This window comes from Pteropus alecto, unplaced genomic scaffold (genome assembly GCF_000325575.1).
Source record: "Pteropus alecto unplaced genomic scaffold, ASM32557v1 scaffold43, whole genome shotgun sequence".
In the NCBI taxonomy this organism is placed as follows: Eukaryota; Metazoa; Chordata; class Mammalia; order Chiroptera; family Pteropodidae; genus Pteropus; species Pteropus alecto.
This window is the reverse complement of record NW_006435764.1, coordinates 8752848-8760361: the sequence shown is the minus strand read 5'-3', so window position 1 is coordinate 8760361 and position 7514 is coordinate 8752848. Positions and strand designations below refer to the sequence as shown.

Here is a 7514-nt window from a genome sequence, read left to right as displayed (position 1 = left end):
CGCAGCTACAGGACTCTAAGCACCGCCTCACGTCTCCGCTTAGGGCTGGCTGACATCCGATCGGCTTTAGGACTCTCAGACTGGGTCAGAGAACGAACTTTTAAATAAACCCTCGACATAGATTCATCCTTTTTCGCCTCATGGGATCCACTTAAATGATATTCTTAACATCGGTTCCGTTCCATTGGTCCGTTCATCTCTTTTGCCCCAGCTTCTCACTAATCTTATTACTATGGCTCCTTTTAATCCTCCTTTGCTCTTCTGTTTTAGTGAAGGCAGGTGATTTTGTCTGTTTTCACTGATGCGCTCCGCCTTAGTTGGCTCGGACTGCTATGCCAAAATACCATAGACTGTGTGGCTTAAACAACAGACATTTATTTCTCACAGTTCTGGAGGCTGGGAAGTCCAAGGTCAAGGTGCTGGTCAATTCATTTCCTAATGAGGACTCTCCTCCTGGCTTGCAGATGGCCACCTTCTTGCTGTGTCCTCACATGGCAAAGAGAGAGAGCGAGCTCCAGTCTCTTCCTGTTATTAGGACACTAATCCCTTCATGAGGACCCCATCTTCACGACCTAATCTAAACCTAATTACCTCCAAAAGGCCCCACTTCCAAATACCATCCCATTGGCAGTCAGGACTTCAATATGTAAATTCATAACATAGAGAACACATCCTCTAGAATGGGGGCCCCCAACACCTGGTCTGCGGACTGGTATCAGTCTGTGGCCTGTTAGGAACCAGGCCGCACAGCAGGAGGTAAGTGGCAGGTGAGTGAGCAAAGCTTCATCTGTATTTGCAGCTGCTCCCCAGCGCCAGCATCACCACCTCAGCTCTACCTCAGATCATCAGGCATTAGATTCTCACAGAAGCACCGGTCCCTGGTGCCAAAAAGGTTGGGGACCGCTGCTCCAGAGCACAGCCTGTCACAGGAGAGGCACCCCAAAATCTGGCTGAATGAAAAGTAAGGCCCATTGTTCTTCCGTTTGGGATTTTTTTGAAGGAATATTGTGCCCCTATGCCTCTTCAGCAAGGAGATTTTCTGTAAAGTTCCATGAGGCCGGGCAGAGCTGCCGAGAATGATGTGGACAGAGAGTCCATCTCATGCAATCTTCCCACTACACCATACTGTTAGGTCTGGCCTCAGGCTGTGCCAAAGGCATAGATGCTCAGCCTCATGGCCACCCGAGACAATCTCATTCTTTCACCTCATTCATCTCCACTGACTGGTCAGTCCCCAAAGCAGTGTTTTGCCCAGATATCAAGGGCACTACCAAATAACTGTTTGTTAACATTTCACATGGAAAAAGGGTTTCACAATATGGCTGGGGTCAGCAGTTCAAGTCAGTAAGATTAGTAAAGCGAGTTTCTGGAAGGAATACTATAGCACAGTAGTTAGAGCATGGCCCCCAAAGTCCAAATTTAGACTCCGTCGACAACTAGGTGTGCGACCTGAGGTAAGTTACGTAAGCTCTCTGTAACTTAGGTTATCAGTCAGGAGACAGAAACCTCCCAAGTCATTTTCACAGTGAGCACTTGCTACAAAAAAATCATTAAATGTGCATAAAAGAACTGAAAAGGCATAAGGAATCCACTAGAGTCTCGCAGATGACAACTGTGTGAATTGGCCACCACCCTGGCCGCCACCCCGGCCACTGCCGACTCGCTGAGTAACCTCTGGGATTCAACTTCACCACCTGTAAAATGCAAGGCTGGGACAAAGAGCCTGAGCTTTCATTCCGCTGCTGTGATATGAGAGTCTAAGAAGCAGAGGCAAAAAAAAATCCACGAGTGGAGTCGATAACGAAGTCAAACATCAAAGAGTATAGTGAGCTATGCTCTGGGGGCTCTCTCCTGGACAGTCAGACCCGGCCTTACCTATTGCTGGAGAAAAAAAATCTCAGTCACCTCCATTCCAGGTCATTAGAGATCTGAGACGCACTTCCTCTTTTATAAGTTTCATGGTCAACTTGGGCTGAGGAGGGTGAGAAATAGCAGACTGAGCCCCTGAAGCAAGCTTAGCGACACACGTCACCTACACGGGTCACCTGCCAGTCTAGGGCAGCAGGACTCTGAAAAGAGCCGAGGCTATTTCAATCAATTCACAGGGGGATGGATTCTGAATAAATGTCGAAAAATTACACACAGAGGCCAGAGATGAAAGACACTCTTCTATAAAGAGGGTAGAAGAAGATGTTGGACGAGGAATACAGATTTTTCTGAATGTTAATACATATCGGACTCTATGCTGGGCACTTTATATGTGACTTACACTCAAGCATTTATACATGACTGAATCCTTACAAAAATTCTGAGGAACTTTTTCTTAGCATTTTATATATGAGAAAACTGACTGGAAATTTAACCGGTTTCCCCACAGATCCTTCTCAGACTCAGAAGAGGTGTGAGAGAAGCCTGAATCATCAAGATTCTTCTTTGGCAGTTTGTTCAAAGCAGGTCACAGACCCAGAGAAAGATCTGGACCGTGAGGGTTTTCTTAAATGAAAATGAGGACAAAATGACCGACTATTGCTGTGGCGCTAACTCAGACCCAGATGCCAAGACTGATGGATTTTCCTTCTGCTTCCTCCGCTGACTTGATGTGTGATCTGTGGTAGTTTCGTTCAGCAGTATCACCTCCCTTGGAGACTAAAGAGAAGTTACTCATATTTTCTCCAAGCATTTTGAGTTTCTTGAATCCCCCTCTCAGGGGAAAAGCCTCGCCAGCCTTCAGGAAATGGAGAACGCGTGGAGCATGCTATGCTGCCAGCTGTTGCCACGGGCTGCACTTTCCAGAGCCATCTGAACACCCCCACGGCCCCTCCTGAGCAAAGGCTGTTCCACAAACAGCCTTGAAAGCGATGTGAAAGTAGCAACCATGTCCCCGCAACGACCCACACTGCTCAGATTATGAGCTTGTCTGCAGCCTTGATGGCTCTGCCTCTGTCTCCAGGTCACTGACATTCTTCCCAAGACGTGTCTGGACCTCCCCAGGCATGAAGTTAGGAAAATGGAAACCAGAGGCAGAGAACGGAAAGGCACCCGAAAGAAGTACCACTTAGGCAGTGAGTCCTCACAGGTTCCTTTCAGTTTGCCAAGAGCCTGGAAAACTGGAAGATATAGACATTCTCCCATAACAATTAGCCTCATTATTACCACTAGCTCTCTAGCGCTTACTTTTAAAAAGCTCTTTCTAGCCTTTCTCTTTAATTCTCGCAACAGCTGTCTAGAGGAACTACTACTGCCCATTATTCGGTAGGTAAGAAAATTCAGGCTGAAAGAAACTAGTGGAATGATCTATAGGAAAACTGGAAATGCATTCTCAATGGGACCATGCAACTCGCTAGTTCTCACGAGCACGTTTTCTCGTGTGTCACTTCGAATTCACATCATTTTTTCAGACCTTGCCATTTAGAAAGAGGAAGCAGCAGTACTTTTCCTCTATCAACTGTGTGTACGTAGAGAGAGACTCACATCTTGTGTAATCGCATATGCCAGTCCGAGAAAGGGACAGGAAGTCTCAGAGGCTGGAGAGCGGAGCTGCAAGATCGCTCGGGCAGGAACGGCCAGTTGGCAGTTCTGGCTGAGAGCTCTTCAGAGGGGAGCTGGCCCTCCAGCCACGCCTGACACACAGGACTGGGCTGCAGGAACAGGTAGGCACCTTGGTTTGCATCATGGATTCTGGGGGTGACGACTGTTTATTGAACAGACAGCCGGGAATCAGAATCTCATCCTGTCTCTGCTGCCGACCACCTACCTGGATTGGTGGGTCAATTCTCCTCTCTGGGCCTCAGTTTACTTACTTTCCAAATAAGAGGATTGGTGAAATGATCCTTAGGTTTCCTTCGAGATTTCAGGCGGTGATTTTCTACAATTCTCTGCATTTCCTGGTGGGCACTCAGTCTTAACACAGAATATGCTCTCAGCAAATACTGTGCAATTAGATTGAATCCTGCATTAGGACCCCACTGTTCCAATCTAATTCTGTAAAGAAAAAATTTCTGTGTGCAGAGCATTTGTTCTCCAAACCGCGCTTTGTGTCTGAAGTGGGGATTTTTGAACTGCCTTGAAAAGTTGGGGGCCACCCCAAGTTTGTCTCCACTTGGTGAATGTGGAAGGACAAAGGATTCTTCTCAGACCATGGAGTTTGGAGATGATGGCATCACTCTAGAGACTTCGTGTGATGCCATAAAGAAGCTTGTTACATAGAATTTCTCCTAAAAAGTAGCAATACGTATCAAAATTCAAGTATCATAGCCTTAAAGTAAATCCACTACTAAATGTTACTCTAAGGATTGATGATTGAACAGGTGAGGCACCACAAGGTTGCAAAGATATTCATTACAGCATTGTTCATATGGCAAAAAAAAAAAAAAAAAAAAAAGAATATGTGACTGGTTAAATGAATCCTGAAACATCTGTTCATTTGAATACACTATTTGACTTCTTAAAAATTGTAGTAAAATATACACAATACAGAATTTCACATTTTAACCATTTATAAGTGTCCAGTTCATGTTCTTATGCAACCATCACCACGAATGAATTCCAAAACTTTTTCATCTTCCCGAACTGAAACTCCATGTCCACTAAACTAACTCCACGTTCCCCTCTCCTCCCAGCCATCAGTCACCATCATTTTACTTTCTGTCTCTGTGAATCTGAGTGCTCTGTGTGTCTCACAGACGTACAATCATACAGTATTTGTCCTATAATTGGCTTATTTCACTTGGCATAATGTCTTCAAGGTTCACCCATGTCGTAGCATGTGTCAGAACTGACCATTTGGCTTTTTAAATTTAGGATTTTTATTATCTATTTTATTTATTTTTTTATTATTATTTTATTATTTTTTTATTCACTAGTGTCAAAGATGTCCAAAGAATAATGTTGAGTGCAAAAAGATTTGTAAATGGCCCGGATAGAATGATTCTGTTTATGAAGACTTACGAATGTGCATAAATATATATTAAGAAAGAAGAGAGAGACAAAATGAGTGAGGAAAAGAAAAAAAAAAGGAAGTAAGAAATAGCAGTGATTGTGTGGAAGCTAAGATGTAAAGAACTTTTTTGTCGTCTTCGTCAGACCTTATTCCCTTTTTGATTGTATTTGCTATGTGATGCATTCTTTTAAACAAAACAGAAAGAAAATGCAATAGAAAATAAATGTACACGGTATCTGAGAGAGTGGAGAGCTAAAAGGTACCTACTCGGCTTCTGTGTCCTAGCTTCAGGCTTAGAACCAAGCACATCCTATAGTCCTTGGGTATGAGAACTGAAAAACACAGAAAAGGATCTAGAACTACAGAGATTTTTAAAACAATTCTTCAGTTGGGGGTCAATCTTTTTCTTTTTCTCTCTTCCCAATTTTACTTTTTAATTCTTTCATTGTGGTAAGAACACTTAACATGAGATCTGCCCGCTCGACAGCTTTTTAAATGTACAACACAGTACTGTTATGTCTGGGCACGGTATTGTACAGGAGGTCTCTAGAACTTAACGTAGAACTGAAATTTTCTACATGTATAGCAACTCTCTATTTTCTCCTCCTATAGATCTTGGCAACCAGTATTCTAGTCTTTGCATCTATGAGTTTGACTATTTTAGATACCTCGTATGAATCAAATCATGCTCTTGAGGTGACTGGCTTATTTCACTTAGCACAACGTCCACAAGGTCAGCTTTAAAAGAAGAAAGAAGGAAATATTACAATATGGACGAACCTTGAAAGACTGGTTACTAAGATGAGAAAGAAGAAGGGGTATACAGGGCATATTTGGGCTTTTAAAACACAGGAACAAGGCAGAAACCAAATCACTAGAATATGGGAACAATTCTGGAGACAGAGACCATCAGCCCACATTCCGTAAGGGCAGAAATGTTCCTGTGGGTTAACACAAAGCTGAGGTGGCAGGTGGTGGACTTTGGCTATGGGGGAGGAAGGGTGCAGGGGCTGAGATCATGTGTAGCTAGACAGACATGCCCAAACCCGCAGGGAACAGAAGAACTGTGGCATTAGACTGCCTGGGTTCAATGCCTTCACTATGTGCTAGGTATACAATCTTGTGCAAACTATTTAACCTCTCTAAGCCACATTTTTATCTACTGAATTCAAGTAACTATAATACTACCTCTGAGGGTAGTGCTCCAACCAAAGCTTGGACTCATAGCGGGTGCTCAGTCATATTAGCAATTACTATCATTTTATTGAAAACTACTGTTTGATTTTGAAACCTAAAATCTCTCCAAAGCTGCTGTTTTTCTACTTCTTTGTCTTTAAAGATGGGCTGGAATGCTCAGTAAAAAGGGCCTAGAACCATCCATGGCATCCTCGTCCCAACTCTACTGCAAGGATTCGCTGTCAACACAGTTCCCCGCCTTGTTCATGTAACCTCACCCATACCTCTGCCCTGGTTCCACCGCCCCCTCCAATGACAATTAACTCCTCAGACAAGGAGAACTTCATTTTTAATAACTCTGGTACTTGATGCCAAGAGAGCATGAGAAACTTGACCAAGGCACCGATGTAGCTGTAGAAATGGGAGAGAGGTCACTAACCTCTTGCTGAGTCTTACGGAACACCTGAGCAAGTCCACAGAGGCAGAAGGGGCACCCAGGTGCATCACCTCATTCGGCTCCTCACAGGAGTCCTTCACGATGGCATTGTTATCCCTATTTTATAGGTAATGGAACTGAGGATGAGTAAGGGGAAATGACTCAACCGTAGCCAGCTAATAAATGGAGTTGGAATAGCAATGAGTTTTAGATGAACTGCTATGCAATGAGAGTTTATCATGTGCCCTGCTCTATGTTGAGTCCGTTACATGCAGCGCCTCGTCTAACCTTCGCCAGGAATCTAAGAAGTGGCTAAAATAACTTGCCTGTGGTAAGGTGATTAATAATTGGTGAGTATAAAATATGAGCACAGGACTAGACTCTAAGACACATGCTCAGGTGTGTGACTAGATGCTGAGGCATCGGACTGCCAGCCCAGCGCCCCTCTCCATCTCCCCCACTAGTTGTGAGATTGTGGATGCCCCCTCCAATCTTTACGTGTTATACACTGCATTCAGGAGAGCCTGGGACCACGCCTAAAACACCAAGACACGGAGGTGGAGCATCGAGGAACAGAACTGTGGCATCGTCGGATTATTACAAGCTTTATCCAAACTATGGTCTTCGAGAGGGGGTGTGTCATGCTAAGAACAGATCCAGGGAGCATCCCAGTGGCTAAACTCTGCTGCCGATGCCACAGGGCCCAGCAACGCTGCTGAGCTGGTGGACAGCAGACGACTTGCTCCTTGAGTCTACACTGGAACTGCCAAAGTTAGGAAGGAAGAAAGAAGAGCATTCCTGTGGTTTTGAGACAAATATCACAAGCTTCAGAGCCAGTTCAACTTGGTTCATATGTGCCAGGCGAAGTGCTTCGTGTGCCTACTGTGTTGAATGAAAATCACCTGAACTTATTAGCCCTGCGTTTCTAATGCTTAGGTAGATTTCATCACACCTAACTGGTTA

At 44.4% G+C, this 7514-nt stretch overlaps 1 protein-coding gene across 1 annotated transcript in view; it reads left to right on the top strand.

The window, feature by feature from the left end:
- Nucleotides 1-3472: 3472 nt before the first annotated feature.
- Nucleotides 3473-7514, top strand: part of MS4A7 (membrane spanning 4-domains A7) — a 15629-nt gene continuing 11587 nt past the window's right edge. Inside the window, exon 1 of the mRNA XM_006911247.2 lies at nt 3473-3650. The gene's annotated coding sequence lies outside the window, so the exon portion shown is untranslated. The remainder of the gene's footprint in view (nt 3651-7514) is intronic.